Below are 16,445 nucleotides of genomic sequence, written 5' to 3' on the forward strand. Positions count from 1 at the left end.
TGGCTAGCCCCACGTGTCCTTTCCAAGTGTTAATGTCCTCAGAAGGGAGTCAGTGAAAGTCAGAAGAGACATCTGTTTCCAGACGGTAGTGTGGGGAATCGCTGAGAGAAGCCTTTGTTTTCTTCTCTGAATGGGAATGCTTTACACAATCCTCTCAGGGGTATATTTGCAAGAACGTGTGATAACTACCGCAAGAGTAGCGTAACACAACTTTCAACATTGCAGCCTATCATGGGAAAATAACCCTGTGTCAACGTGGAATTCACAAAGCGGTAGAATGCGGTAGACACCAGATAACGCGTCAAATGTCCGCGTGAAAATCAACGCCATGCTGCAAAAATGCGATACGCGAATGCAAAAAAACATACGATGAGGCACATTGCAGGACAAAAATCAGAGAATACCAGACACGGGCCTGCAAATCCCATGCGTCTTGATGAAAATGCACTATAAAAGAAAGAAAAAGAAAATGAACCAATTCTAACTGCGTAGTACCATGGATGCACCCGGACCGAGTGCAGAGGACAAGCCGAACCCCACAAGCCCCATGGAGGACTAGCATGGGACCCCGTGTTCAGGGGAGGGCAAGGAGAAGAGGAAGACGAGGTTCAGTCTGCAGGAAGACCAGAACATCGTCACAAAGGTCATAGGACACCATCAACAACTGTTCGGCACCTCCACTGGCAACGCAAACAGAAATATAGCAGGCCATCGTCACCAAAGTCAATGCAATCGGAGTGTCAAGGAGGTCACTGGAGGAGGTCAAGAGGCGCTGGCATGAAGTACACAGCCAAACCAAGAAGAAGCTCTGCGCCAACAGGAAGGCAGCAATGGCTACTGGAGGTGGGAGTCCTGTGACACAGGAGGAGACTGATGAGCTGGAGGAAATGGTGGCCACAGTTGACAGTGTGGAGACGGTGGAAGGAATTGAGGGCCTGGACAGAGCACAATACAACCTCACCCAACAGCAACAGGGTGAGTAATGACCAGGGACGTGGGGGGAAGGAGGTAGATGGCCACAATGGCACACATGCACAATTATGTGCAGCACACTGTACACCCACAATAATCTTGGATCATGTCACTGATAGCCTTGGCACACTGCAGCACACATAGAAACGCCAAGTAGGCCCTGTCCACAATGTGCACAAAGGGGCCCCCTCCAGATCACCAATATCACAAACGACCCATGCCCATGTGCTGAATCCAGCAAAGCAGCTGCTCTGTGACCCACACTGACTATGCAAGTAACACTGCATGCCCGATAGCATGGCAGCAGTCCAAAAACATGAGATGGCCCACAAATCGACATGGAGGTAGCTCATTGCGGATCACATCCGTAAAGGAGCACGTCACACTCTGACATGTCCACGCGCACACACAACCAATGCCATACAATACACGCAACAGATTAACAATGCACCAGGCCACAAAATCTGTCCGAGAGCACATGTGACCCAAGTCAAAAACAAACCATGGCCCGAAAAGCACACAATTCAAAGGCACTCCGCCTCAAAGGGAGGAGGCTACACGAAATCAGAGCTGCAGGGGCAACTCTCCCACAATGCAGCACACATACCAATCACAGAACATCAGCAATGACGGCAATGTGGTACAAAGTGGAACACCAACAGCATAGGCTACGGCTCACAACAGGTCCCGCACATGCGTAGTAACTGTCTTCTCACATCTGGCATTGCCTGACACTGCGTGATGAAAATACACGGGTACTACCACACATCCGGCATGTAGTCGAAAAACACACTGACTGCCATCAAATAGACAGCTCCACCAAAACTATGAAAATGTACATTGGCATGCAGTCTGAATGTAAACATCTGCAAAACTCCAACATACATGTGCAACTCTGTTAACCTGCATCTCACCTTTCACATTGAAGAGGGACAAACACCTCCTGCAGGGCACACCACACCTCACATCATTGATGACGAAGAGGACAACCTGCACATATGTCAAGACACCCTCCAAAGGATATTGGACAGCCTCCGCACCCCATCGTCAGGAGCAGGGCAGGCCAGCTGCCTCGAGGTGAGCCCACCACCTACACAGACCACACAGCAGGAAACACACACCACCACAGCTGTCTCCCAGCAACCCCCGACAAATACATGGAGTTCCAACAACGTGTGTGGAGTTGCCAGGTGGATTTGGCTGAACAGCTGCAGGAGGTTTTCGAACTCATGGCAGCTAAACTCGATGCCATACATGGGTGTCTGAGTCTCATCAGGGACCACGTACAGTCCCTATCGGACACCCCCTGTACGCACCATGCTCCGCCACAGACCTTGGCTGACCTCGCTGGGGCCATGAATCTACTACAAGAACTGTCTGGTCAGACAGGCACCAGCAATTACAACACAGAGTTGTCACAAATGCGGAAGCGACTGGAGACCATGGAGCAGATGCATGCCGGAAGTATGTCTGCCACGGCTGGACACCAGGAAGTAGTAACTGGGACCTTCAATGCCCTGCAGTGCTTCATCTGGTCATTGTTGCCACTGAGCCGCTCCCACATGAATGCAGCAGGAACATCGACACACACAGCTCCGACCCCTGATGTGTCCGTGGCACACAGTGATGCTGCCCCATCACCCTCGCAATCTGTGGTGTCAGTGGCACACAGTGATGCAGCCATCACCCTGCCATACACACCGGACACAGAACCCGTATCAGGGGAGTAAGAAGGGGATGGGAATTACTGTGTGAGGAAGGAAGCAGTAGCATCCATCACCACCATATGCCCTGTCCCTTCCTGGTGATGACCTATGCATCATGCTCTGGGAAACACCTCCTACTGACTCCCAGAACACTCAGCGACATTTACCCGGACCCCGACACGGACTCCAATTTCATCACTGCTGGCCAATTACATAGCAATCCTGCTATGGACTGCACCCTCCCACTTCCTAATCACTTTGCAATCCCCAAAGGACTGTGGTTGGCCAACCACTGGACTTTCATTTGATGTGGGCTTGGATGGCCATGTACAGCTCCAGCTCCGTCAATTACCTGAATGTGAATAAAACATTCTGAATCACACAGATGTGTCATTACTATGTTAACTCACGTAAGGATGTATGGCTGGATGTAGCGACGATGATTGCGTATGAAGGTACACCATGGTAACTGACATCTATGTGCGTGTGTATCCCTGAGACACATGGCAAATTGGATGACTGTGAAGGTGAGTACTAGCTGTGTCCCCATTGCACATCAACAACAATCTCACAAACCCCCAACGTCCATGTTTTGAATAGGGCTATGTGTAAAAGTGACCAAATCGGTAGCAGGCCAGGAGTGGTGTCCTACTTCACATGTGACAACAGAACTTCATGACGCATACCTACTTACACACATCTGTGTGGACACATTCTGTTTTGATATATGACATTGCTCCACATGGTCAGAGGTTGGACACAATACTCACATTGCTGAAGTCACGTCAGTGCACATGTCAGCCAGCACCTATCCCAAAACAATGTCTGGCTCACAGAGGTTGAGCTTGCAAAAGGGACCCACCCCCATTGCACATGCGTCAGTCAGTTTCTCCTTGTGTAGGGACGATGCTCATTGTGGCACATGAGTGGACAATCAAATCAACACACCTCACAGTTAGACACCAGTGGGGTGGCAGGGACTTATTGTGCGTGTCAGTGTGGACGAGGCAATGGCCACAACAGGCAGGGACATGCTTAAGACACTTACACGCAGCATGGGTACATGTCGAGGTTCAGGAAATGGTGGTGCAAAAATGTACAACAATCATCACGGATGGCAACGCTCCCAGACCACCTTGCCTTGCTGGATGAGTCATGTGTTGTGTGGCATCTGCCCACTGCCCCGTGTGAGGGGGCACGACTCACTGCCCATGGGATCTGCATAGTGCTCTGCCACCGGAGAGCTCTGATTGTCTGCTCTGCTGACAGTGTTCATGTGAAAGGGTCCGACAGGTTCACATGTTGTTCTAAATTGCCATTTGTGTGCTCTCCCCCAGCACTGTGTCCGAATTGGCAACGTTGCCAAACAAACTGTGTTGCTCCAACCATGGACCTGCATCATCTTGCACAGGTGTGTGTATACACACGTTGTGCCATGCACATACATCCAGAGTCCGGACGATGGCAGACGAGGCCTCTGTTGTGGTGAGATATGTGAGCAATCCCCACGAATCCAACAAGTTGTTGGGACATGTGCTGTGGGTAACAATTGAGTGTGGCTGCAGGACGTAGTTACTCGTCCATGAATGCCTGCACTGCTTCATGTGCAATGTGTTCCAATAGTACGTCGTTGTCCTGTTCAAGGAACACCAGGGTGAGCCAATCCATTAACTGATCCGGGCAGGTGTACTCAGCCTTTAGTTTCACCTATCCACAATACAGCCCAATAGGGGAGCGCCTCTATATGCTCACTGCACACGCGGAATTGTGCAATCTCCCATGCACAACTGCCAATACATACGCAGTATGTCAAGGCATACCATGGACAGCTGTCTCAGTTACACTCCTGTTCGTGTCCAACAGGGGGCGCACACTCAAGCCATAGTCCAATAAATCTATGGTTGTGTTGGATAGATAGACATCCATGGGACACTCAAATGTGCATGTTCAGCAGTGGAACTAGGACTGGACGCAGGTGACGTAGGTAATGCAGAAGCTGAGTCGGTAACTGATCAGCAGCACTGCCAGTGGCACTGCGCCCAGTAAATGCAGCATATGTGCATAGTGCTGTTCCACATGATGGGTTTGTGCATGTGCCCGGTATGGCCTGCCATTGCCTTGGTGCATCTCGTGGAACCGGCACTCTTCTGAACTGCGGCAGTTGTGTGGAGGATATGCCACAGCTCTGGGCAATGATTCGTATGTGTGTGCAACGTTGGGCTGAATAGGTTGCTGTTTCCGTGAGTTTTAAGGGCATCCCATGTGGGGGTACCTCCAGCAGGTGCTTCTGTGTGTGGGGTGTGGATGAGTCGGATAATTTATTTGCGCTATGCGTGATGTGGAAGTAGTCCACATCTTCCCTGGCATCTCTCTCAGGGTGTTCCAGGCACGTTCTGGACCAACATCAGAGGTTAAAGTGTCCTTCTGCCTTCTGCATTGGGACATGGGAGCTTTTATCCCTGATGTTTGTCTGTCTTCTACTTGCGTTTTCGGAATGTGATGTGGCTTTGGCGCTGAGATTGGGACACAGCCTTGGGCTCATGGTGTACGGATGGCGATGCACACACACATGTTGGCATGTAGAGCCAGGTGCCCTGCGAGGCCTTGCGCTGCTTGTGCAATTTCACTCCGTCTCTCTCCCTTACTCTCTCCCTCTCTTTCCTTTGTTGGGCGCATGGCACATCTTCCTCTCTTGGATGTAGTGATCCAGGCTGTGTCTTACGGATTTTCCAATGAGGACCCACTAGGTCTCATCCGAATGGTTGTTTTGGCATTTGTTTGTTTGGCGTTTTGTGTTGGTGTTGGCATTGCTATATGACTGAATCTCCATTTTCTGGCCACGCATGTATGTTGATTTTCCTGCTTGTGCGACATCAGGCAGAATATTTGTTTTGGGATTCGTGGTGTTGGTGTGCAGTTTCTTGATCCGGAGTTAGGGGTGAGCCCGGGGAGGGGGCGTTACGGGCCTGGGTGTGGTGTTGGTGGGTGTTGTGACCCTCTTGGGTGTCCGTGCTGCATGTTCAGTTGCTCCATGGCATCTGTTTGTCTTCAGGTGTTGCTGTGGGCTGTGCTCCCTTTTGTGGTGCAGGCTGTGGTCTGACTTTACACCATGTCAGAGCAGGTGTAAAATTCCTGCTTCTAACGCATCTTTTCGCCTTTTTTTCGTGTTCTTATTGCCAATCTGGCTGGTCGTTGTGAATGTTGAGGTGTGGTGTTGCGGGTTTTGACATGGGAACGCCTACTCAGCATCTCATTAGTGATAATTGTGGGGTCCTCTGTGGCGATGTTTTTTGCGGATGCTATCGCGGGTAAACTGGTGCTGTGGGCTGTTAGCACCAGCTTGTGAATGCGGAGGTAAATTTATCAGGACTGTGGCTGCGCGCAAGTGCAGTTAATTCGGTGATGGCTCCTTGTAATATGCCCCTCTGTGTCACCATCAAAAGAAGAGAACAGTTTTGTTCAACGGTACAAAGGCGGGTTTGGGTAGCATCAGTTTTCATTTTCTGCGAGGATCGTTTTTCATTTGCTCCCATGGGATTATGTGTTGTTTCTAATGTTGTCTACCCGCTACATATCTCAAAAGCTAATTTCTATTTTCATGCGATAGGTGTGGTGAAACAGCTTTGTTTTTCCACAGTGATATTATTTCTGGATGTTTCAAATAGTTCTAGCCTAGCCCTGCCATTTACTGGTTTTGCTGAGTTGGGTTTGCAATTTGCTGATGGTGTTTTCTTAATACACCTAGGCAAAGCTTAGTATAGTTGATTGCGTCACAGACCTGTCTAACTGGCAGAGATTTATGTTTGAAGTACAATGCTTGACTGACATGCTCAGATATTGCAAGGAAGTTGCTGTGAATGCTCTCTGTACTATCGCAAATGGATGACTGCAATCTACTCTCTTTGTACTATAATAAATGGATTACAGCTATGTACTCTCTTTGTACTATAATACATGGATTACTGCTATGTACTCTCTTTGTACTATAATACATGGATTACTGCTATGTACTCTCTTTTTACTATAATAAATGGATTACTGCTGTGTGCTCTGTACTATTACAAATAGTGGACTGCTGTGTACTCTCTGTGCTATTGCAAATAGTTTACTGCTGGTTACTCTCTTTGTACTATTACAAATGGATTAATGATGTGTACTCTATCTGTACTATTATAAATAGATTACTGCATGGTACTCTCTTTGTACTATTATAAATGGATTACTGCTGTGTACTCTGTAGTTCCAAATGAATTACTGCTGTGTACTCGCTGTACTATTACAAATAGTTTACTGCTGTGTAATCATTTTGTACTATTACAAAGAGATTCCTGCTGTGTACTCTCTTTCTACTATTACACATGGATTACTGCTGTGTACTCTCTCTGTACTATTACAAATAAATTACTGCTGTGTCCAGACTTTGCACTATTACAAATGGATTACTGCTGAGTACGCTCTTTGTATTATCACAAAATGGATTAGTGCTGTTTACCTTATACTATTACAAATAAATTACTGCTGAGTTTCCTGTACTTTACAAATGGATTACTGCTGTGTCCTCTCCTTGTACTATTACAAATGGATTACTTCAGTTTAGTCTGTACTATTACAAATAAATTACTGGTGTGTACTTTGTACTATTACAAATGGATTACTGCTGTGTCCTCTCTTTCATTATTACAAATGGATTATTGCTGTGTACTGTGTTTTAATGCAGGGAGATTGTGTTTGATGCACCAATGTGAGGCGATACATTTTCTGGTTGTTTATACAGTTTTACTAGGTGACTCTTCAATACATGTGTGCTATGGAGAGAGCCTGCAGAGTGGTAATGGTGGAGAGCCTGTAGTACATTTTCAATATACCTTAATTCGGACTTACCTTTTCTGTTATCACTTAATTGGTGTTACTGCAATGGTGTGTGATGATGACTATGTTGTTGTGTCATAGGAGCATGCTCCATTGGCATGAATGGCCCATCTGCTGCTTGCAGGGAGACTATGTGCTCCCGAGTTGAATATACGGAGGCTGTTTGCATGGAGGGTATGTACTGCACTGGGTTGAGTTCATGTGTGATGGGTAGCATGGAGGATGTGTTGTCCTCTGAGCGCGACACCCCTGTCCTCTTTGCTTCACTAAATTGGGTTGACTCTCCAAGTGCTGTTTGGGTGGTGTGCTCCATTGAGTTGTAGACCTTTGACTATCTGTGTGGAGGGTGTGTATTCTATTGGGTTGAAGGCCTGCGTGCTGTTTCCATGGAGTGGGTACTATATTGAGTTGAAAACTCATTTGTTTATGTTTAGGCAACTTATATAGCGTGCAAATACCCTGGGGTGTCTCGGCGCTTAAGGAGTAATTCAGAGGATAATCGATGAGAGTGGAGACTACTGGCTGAAGAGCCAGGTCTTTAATTGTTTCCTGAATATAATAAGTGTGGGACTAGTTTTAATGGAGAGAGGAAGGGTGTTCCAGAGTCTTGCCGTGAAATGTAAATGTACAGGAATTTATATAGCGCAAATCACCAAGCGGTTTCTAAGCGTTTGCTTAGGGAACCCGTCCTGGTATTCCCCTGTGAGATAACCCCGGCAGGTTATCCGCAAGGTGAAAACCAGGCATCCCGCCGCGAGGGGCCGCTGTGGAGATTAAGCAAGCTATTGCCCAGAGTCGCAGAGTGTCAACCCGTGAATCGAGTAGGCACCGGACCGAGAATTGTCGAGTCCATGGACATTTTAGGACTCAAGACCCCACCGAGCCGGGAATTGAACCCTGGTTCCGGGCTGACCTCTGCTTCCAGGTCTGCCTCCTCTAACCAGTGAGCCACACTTCTCCATGGCGCCGTGGCGACTAGGAAACGTCGGTCTCCCCAGGAGGCTTTCTTGGTGCGTGGGACCGGAAGTAGGTATGCTGTGGAGGAGCATAGTGGTCTGTTGGGGGTGTATAGGATTAGTGATTGTTTTAGGAACTGTGGTCCAGTATTATTGATTGCCTTGTAAGCAATACATAATGCTTTGAATTTGGTCCGGCTTCTGATGGGCAACCACTGAAGTTGGCGGATGGTGGGTGAGATGGGTTGGATCCTAGGGATCCCTGCTAAGATTCTGGCTGTCGAGTTTTGGACCAACTGTAGCTTATTGAGGGATTTCTGTTGAGCATTCAGCAGGAGTGCGTTGCAGTAGTCTATTTTTGAAAGTATTAATGTGGACATCAGGGTTTTGCCTGCGGAGGGTGGGATGAAAGGCAGTAGTTTCTTTATTTTTTTTAGGGTGTAGAAGGAGGAGGAGACGACCGCATTGGCGTGGTGAATAAACAAGAGTTTATCATCAAACAGGATCCCGAGGTTTCTGACTTTCGTGACGGGTTCTGGTGGGGGACCTAGCTCGTTAGGCCACCTGGTGGGGGACCAGCCTGGGGTGAGGGATCCGAAGGTCATTACCTCAGTCTTATTGATTGGAGTTTAGTTTTAAGCAATGCTCATCATCCAGGAGCTGATGGCTAGCATTCCGTGCTGAAATCTTGACGCAACTGTTTCACCATCATTGTGAACTGCTAACACCAGTTGGGTGTCGTCGGCATATGAAGTTAGCCTCATTCCATGAGTTTTGATAATCCTGGCCAAGTCTTTAATAAAATCTTTTGAAATAAAAAAGATAATCCTGGCCAAGTCCGACACATAGATGTTAAATAAGGTCGGACTTAGCGAGGATCCTTGGGGCACCCCACATGGGAGAGAGAACACTGGGGAGTAAAAGTTGCCTATTTTTACTGATTGAGTACGATCAGCGAAGAATGAGGCTAGAAGGGCCCTTGCAGTGTGGATGATGCCCAAGGAAGAGACACGGTCGATGAGAGTGGCGTGATCGACCGTGTCAAAGGCAGCGGACAGGTCCAATAATATGAGGACTGCCGCACCGCCTTGATCCAAGATCATCCTGATCTCGTCTGTTGCCTTGATGAGAGCCGTTTCGGTTCCGTGGCCTTCCTGAACTCAAATTGCGCGTCATCCAGGAGGTGGTTGTGATCGATAAACTCAGATAATTGCCTATTCATTATTTTTTCAAACATTTCGATGGAAAAGGAGGGCAGGCAATAGGTCTGTAGTTTTCCGAGGCCGAGAGAAGGTTTTTTAAGGAGAGGATTTATGATAGCCTTTTTCCAAACTGCGGGATAGGTGCCTGTGCGAAACATTGAGTTACAGATGTTGGTGAGAGAAGAGGTTATGGATTGAGGGATGAGTTTTAAGATGAACGGTGGGCAGGGGTCGAGAGGGGATCCTGATCTTATGGAGGAGATTAGTTCCGAAATCTGCTCGTGGGGAGGATTGGTTAAAATTAGAAAACATAGGGGAGGAAGTGTTAATGGGAGGGTGTGTATTAGTGGGTTCGGGGTTGGCCTGAGAGGCGAAGGTAGAGTAGATGGAGGTGACCTTGTCTGAGAAGAAGTTAAAGGGAGTTATAGAGGGTTTGAGAGGTGTCTGCATTAGGACACACGGGAGGATTAGATAGTTTGTTTACTACCTTAAACAGATGTTTGGAAGAGTGTTGAGCCAATTCTATCTGGGATAGATAGAAATTGCTCTTTTCTGTAATGATGAGCTGTTTATATTTGGCTAGTGCGTCCTTGTATTTCATGTTGTCGTGGGTGCTGTAGTTTTTGTGCCAGTGTCTTTCAAAATTTCTGCAGTGTTGCCTTTGGAGTCGGAGCACCTCTGAAAACTAGTGGGCAGAGGGGGTGATCCGATAGGTAAAGATGGTCTGACGGTGCCAAGGTGGTGAAGGCTCTATGTAACCACAGTGAGTAATTATTGGATGCTAGATCCGGGTCAGTAGTGGGAATGTCTTGAGTGTTGGAGAGGGTAGTTGTGAAGAGGTGGATGTCTATGTTCTTCTATGCTCTGGTGGGGTGCGGGAGGTTGGAGTTTCGGATTTGGATAGTGAAGAGAACTGCTGCATGGTCTGTCCATGCAAGGGGGATGACTGAGGAGAGGGCGATACTGCTGTTGTTGGTGAACAGACCATCGAGGGAGTGTCCCGCCCGGTGGGTGGGTTTAGTCACTAGCTGAAGGAGTCCTGCTGCTTGTAGGTCAGTTGTGAGGGGAGAAGTGTCTTTATCATTAAGGGGTTCTAGATGGAAATTGAAATCTCCTAGAATAGTGTAGTCGGGGGCTCCTGCTATAGGCTCTATTAGACTGTCTAGCTCTTTAAGGAAGTCCGTTCGAGGGCCTGGCGGGCGGTAAATAAGGGTGCCTTTAAACGATTGATTTTTGGAAAGGGAAATAGAGAAGGTAAGCGCTTCACAAACTGGGGAGTCTAAGGTTTCTATTTCAGTTGGATAGAGTTCTCGATGGATAATGGCTTAGCCACCTCCCTTTCTGATTGGTCTGTCCAGTCTGAGTACACAATAGCCCTCAGGCAAAGCAGCACAGAAATCAGGTACTGAAGAAGGGTCACCCCAGGTCTCAGTAATGAAAAGGAGGTCTAGATTATGGCTCGTTAGTAGCTCTAGGATTTCATATTTGTGCTTAGGAAGGGAGCGTGGGTTTATGAGAGCAGAGGTAATGTGTGCAGGGAGGAGGAATGGGTTGTGGGTGGGAGGGGAAGGGGGTGGGAGAGAGGGGGCTAGTTTGAAGGTGCATATGGGACAGTGTGTAGAATGTTTATTGTTTCTGGAGTCAAAAATAAGGCGGGAACAGTGGAGGCTGTTTCCTTGGAGGCTGTGTACTCCAGTGGGTTGAATGCCTGCGTGTGGTTTGTGTGGAGGGTGCGTACTCCATTGGCTGTAATGTTATGTTATGTTATTTAATTTATACCGTGTGCAGCTACTCGAAAGTGTCCCAGCGGTAACTGAAGGAAATGACCAAAATGAGCACAAAACAGCAACTAGAAAAGCAACGTTTTCAGTTTTTTCTTAAAGAGCAATGGGTCCTGGATGCACCGAAGAGTCAAGGACGACGTGTTCCAAGCCAAACTGGCTTTTCGCACAAACGAGATACCACCCAGTCTTTGGCGGTTGAACCTGGGGGTCTGTAACAGCCACTGGGCGGACGGCGCAGCTGTTTTCCTGGTGTGTAAAAAGCAAACCTCCTCTGCAAATAAATGGGACCAAGCCCATGGTGGGCCCTATGAGCGATGGTCAACATCTTAAATTTTAAACGCGAATCAACTGGAAGCCAGTTCAAGGAACGCAAATGTGCCTTGATGTCAGTCCAAAGAGCAGTCTGGACGCTGAGTTTTGAACAACCTGCAATTTCTTAATAAGGTAGCCCGGGCTGCCCACCAAGAGGGCATTGGTGCATAGTCCAAACGGGACAAGATGAGAGCCCGGACCACAGTTTCTCTGGCACTGCCTGGCAAAAAGGGAAGAAACTTCCTCAAGATTTTCAAGGTGCCAAGCATGTGCCCGCCAGCTTCTTTATTTGTGTAGAGAAATTCAGGTTGTCATCGAACCAAACGCCCAGATTTATTGCGTCACCTTTGTCTGCCACGGGGAAAGCCTGAAGGCCAAATCATGTCTTTAAAATCCAAAGTGACCGAGCCATAGAGGAGCACTTCCGATTTCCCTTCATTACATTTCAGCTGTGCATTGGCCAGCCACTGGAAAACCGAAGACAAACAATGTTGGGCCGCCACAACCAAGTCATCCTCCTTGCTCCAAGAGAACATGAGCTGGGTGTCGTCAGCATACGCCATCACTTTGGCCCCTAGTGACTCCGCAAGATAGACAAGCGGAGTCACTTAGATGTTAAAAAGTAGGGGGCTCAGTGATGACCCCTGCGGCACCCTGGTGGTTACCTGCTCAGAGGCACAGGAAGGAAGCCAGACCCGCTGTGTCCGGCATTCCAAGAAGGACTTAATCCACTGAGCCGGAGATGCCCATCTCTGACAGGTGATCAAGGAGCAGAGAATGGGTCACAGTATCGAAAGCCGCAGAGAGATCTAGCATAACCAATGCGGCTCTCCCGCCGGCATCCAAACACTCCCGGCCTTTATCACCTCAAGCAGAGCAGACTCCATGCTATAAGAAGCATGGAAGCCAGACTTTGCTGGATGGAGCAAGCCAGATGTCTCAACATAGTTAGTAAGTTGGGGGGTAATGACTTTTTTGCAAACCTTAGCCAAACTAGGTAAGAGCGAAATAGGGCGGTAGTTCTCAGGAAGCAAAGGATCGAGAGACGGCTTTTTAAGGAGAGGCAGAATAAGCGCCTGCTTCCATAACGTTGGAACATACGCCTCTCGGAGCGATTGGTTAACCTTTAAGTTCACTTCTGCATTAATGGTGTCAGCCACATCCGACAGAAGCCTGGCAGCACATGGGTCATTGGATGAACCCGACTTAAGTGCCTTCATAATCCTGAGGGAGCTGGGCATATCCACCACACTAAACGTGGGAAACATGGGGGCTGAGCCAGCCTTCGGCCCGGCCCGCAGCCCACCTATAGGCTTCCTAGATGGAGTTGAAAACGTCTCTTTGATACTAGTGATTTTATCCTTAAAGAATTTTTCCGGAATATTACACCAAGTATCGGACGTTGGAGCCCCGGTCACCTGGGCACTAGGTGGCAGGAAATTCTGTACAATAGCAAAGATTTATTTTGAATTGTTATTAGCCCGATGGATGCGAACCAAATAATACTGGCCTTTGGCCAATCAAATGGCCGTGTAATAAAGTTTTTGTTTGGCTCGTAGGGCATCTTTACTCATAGGACCATAGCTCCCAGAACGCCAAGCTCTCTCCCACACTTTACACGTATGTTTCAAGGTCTTAAGCTCAGGCGTGAACCAAGGCCCACGCAGTCTATCATTGATGGAATTATTTGTTTAGTGTCCCATGTACGGCAGATGGGAGGTGTATGTTGCTGTCTACTTTTTAGCTAGTTTCTGCTACATGGTTCTACATGTGGTGTTCTATGTTCTGTAAAGGTTAAATAAGTTGCGCTCTTTTAGAGTGCCCATTGAGAGTTTTGTGTTTTGCTCAAATTTGTTGTGCTGATGTACTTTGTGACGGGCATCCGGTCTTCTGCTCTAGACTGGTGTGTCAGTCAGTCAAACAAAACTTTATTTGATTTGTTAAAACCTTAAAAGTACATTTTCCACATTCCGTGATAAGAGAAAGGACAGCAGCAAAGCATGACAATATTCAACAAAGAGAAAGAACAGCAGCATAACATGATAATATTAAAACCACAATTACACCTCAAGATACATGTAGTTTAACTTCTCTTGTTCCTTTTAAAACGGAGTATTATAATATTTATTTAACTGGTGTGGAATGTTGTAAATGATATGGAATGTGTGATGTCATTAGCTTGACTGTCCTATCCCTATCAGGTGAAGTTTAAAGTTTACAGCTGGGGCTCCACGACCTCCAAACACAGCTCCGACTCGAACCACCTGAAATGCATCCTGCTAAACACCCGCTCGATCCACAAACATGCCACAGAACTCTGGGACCTACTCGACACAGCGTCACCAGACATCGCCTTCCTCACACCTGAATGAACGCATCATCAGCACCAGACATCGCTATAGCCACCCCGGACGCTTACAAGATCATCCGAAAAGATCGCACCAACCAACCTGGAGGAGGCATCGCTATCGTCCATAAGAACACCATCAGAGTCACGACCAGCTCCGACGATAACCTTGCAACCGCCGAACACCTCCACTTCCAGATCCACACCGACCCCAGGACCACACTTAGAGGCACCCTTATCTACAGACCACCAGGAACCCGCAAACAATTCAGCGAAGACATCACCGACTTCATCAGCCCACATGCTCTCCCCTCCGAGAACTACATTCTACTGGGAGACTTCAACTTCCACCTAGAAAAGAAAAACGACTGTAACACCACCACCCTTCTGGACAACCTGGCCAATCTCGGACTCAAACAACTTGTTGACACCCCCACCCATGCAGCCGGACACACGCTCGACCCTATCTTCACCTCCAGCAAACACATCTCCTTTAATCATACCACAGCTCTCCATTGGACGGACCACAGCTGTGTCCACTTCAGCTACAAAACTACCAAGAATCAGAACCCCCCACAACCTGCTCCTCGAAGAAACTGGAACAAAATCACCACCGACCAACTCCTCACATCGCTCAACCAAAACCCTCCAGCCCTCTCATCGGACCCTAACGAAGCTGCCACCAAACTCAAACACCAAACTCAAACAATGGATCACTCACAGCGCTGACGAATTAGCCCCCCTAAAAAACCACCAAATCAAACAAGGTAGCAACAAGGCCCCCTGGTTCAACGATGACCTTAAGAACTCCAAGAAACTATGCCGTACTCTCGAAAAAACATGGAGAAAAAACCCAACCACTGACAACCTGACCACCTTCAAGGCAGCCACCCGCAAACACCACCAATTGATCCGATCCACCAAGAAATCAGCATTCAAGGATCGACTCGACAACAACGCCCACAACAGCAAGGAAATATTCAACATCGTCAAAGAATTTACCAACCCCACCGCCAGCACGAAAGACATCACTCCCTCCCAAGACCTCTGCGACTCCTTATCCTCTTTCTTCTACAACAAAATCGCCGACATACATAACAGCTTTATGAACATTTCGAAAGGACAGCCCACCACTCCCAAACCCGAACCGCCCTCTAACAACCTTAGCACATGGAACCCAATCACCACTGAAGACACCATCCGCCTAATGAACTCCATCCATTCAGGTTCGCCAACTGACCCCTGTCTCCACCACATCTTCAACAAAGCAGACTCCATCATCGCACCCCATCTCCGTGATGTTATCAACTGCTCCTTCAACTCCGCTACCTTCCCAGAAAGCTGGAAACACGCCGAACTCAGTGCCCTCTTGAAGAAACCCACAGCTGACCCCTCTGAACTTAAGAACTACCGCCCCATTTCCCTCCTCCCATTCCCTGCCAAAGTCATTGAGAAAGCCGTTAATAGCCAGCTCGCTGCCTTCCTGGAATCAAACAACTCCCTCGACCCCTCACAGTCGGCTTTAGAGCCAAACACAGCACCGAAACCGCCCTCAATGCAGCAACAGATGACATCCGAACGCTTCTGGACCACGGAGAAACAGTTGCCCTCATCCTACCCGACCTCTCCGCCGCCTTCGACACAGTCTGTCGTAGCACCCTCATTCAACGCCTCAGCAACGTCGGAATACAAGGAAAAGCCTTGGACTGGATCATCTCGTTCCTCGCCGGGAGAACCCAGAGAGTCCGACTCCCCCCATTCAAATCGGAGGCCACCGAAGTCATCTGCGGAGTCCCACAAGGATCATCACTCAGTCCCACCCTCTTCAACGTTTACATGAGTCCCCTCGCATCCATCGCGCGACAACACAACCTCAACATCATCTCCTACGCTGACGACACCCAGCTGATCCTTTTCCTCACCAAAGACCCTAACACCGCCAAAACCAATCTTCATGAAGGCATGAAAGAAGTAGCCGAATGGATGAAAAACAGCCGCCTAAAACTTAACTCAGACAAAACGGAAGTTCTCATCCTAGGATCCTCACCCTCTGCCTGGGACGACTCTTGGTGGCCATCGGCCCTGGGCACAGCACCCACACCTACAGACCACGCACGCAACCTGGGCTTCATCCTAGACTCCTCCCTCTCGATGACCAGACAAGTTAACGCCGTCTCATCCTCTTGCTTCAACATACTCCGTATGCTCAAAAAAATCTTCCGTTGGATCCCCACCGAAACAAGAAAGACAGTCACCCACGCACTGGTCACCAGCCGTCTGGACTATGGTAACACCCT

Source organism: Lissotriton vulgaris, chromosome 7, assembly GCF_964263255.1.
Source record: "Lissotriton vulgaris chromosome 7, aLisVul1.2, whole genome shotgun sequence".
In the NCBI taxonomy this organism is placed as follows: Eukaryota; Metazoa; Chordata; class Amphibia; order Caudata; family Salamandridae; genus Lissotriton; species Lissotriton vulgaris.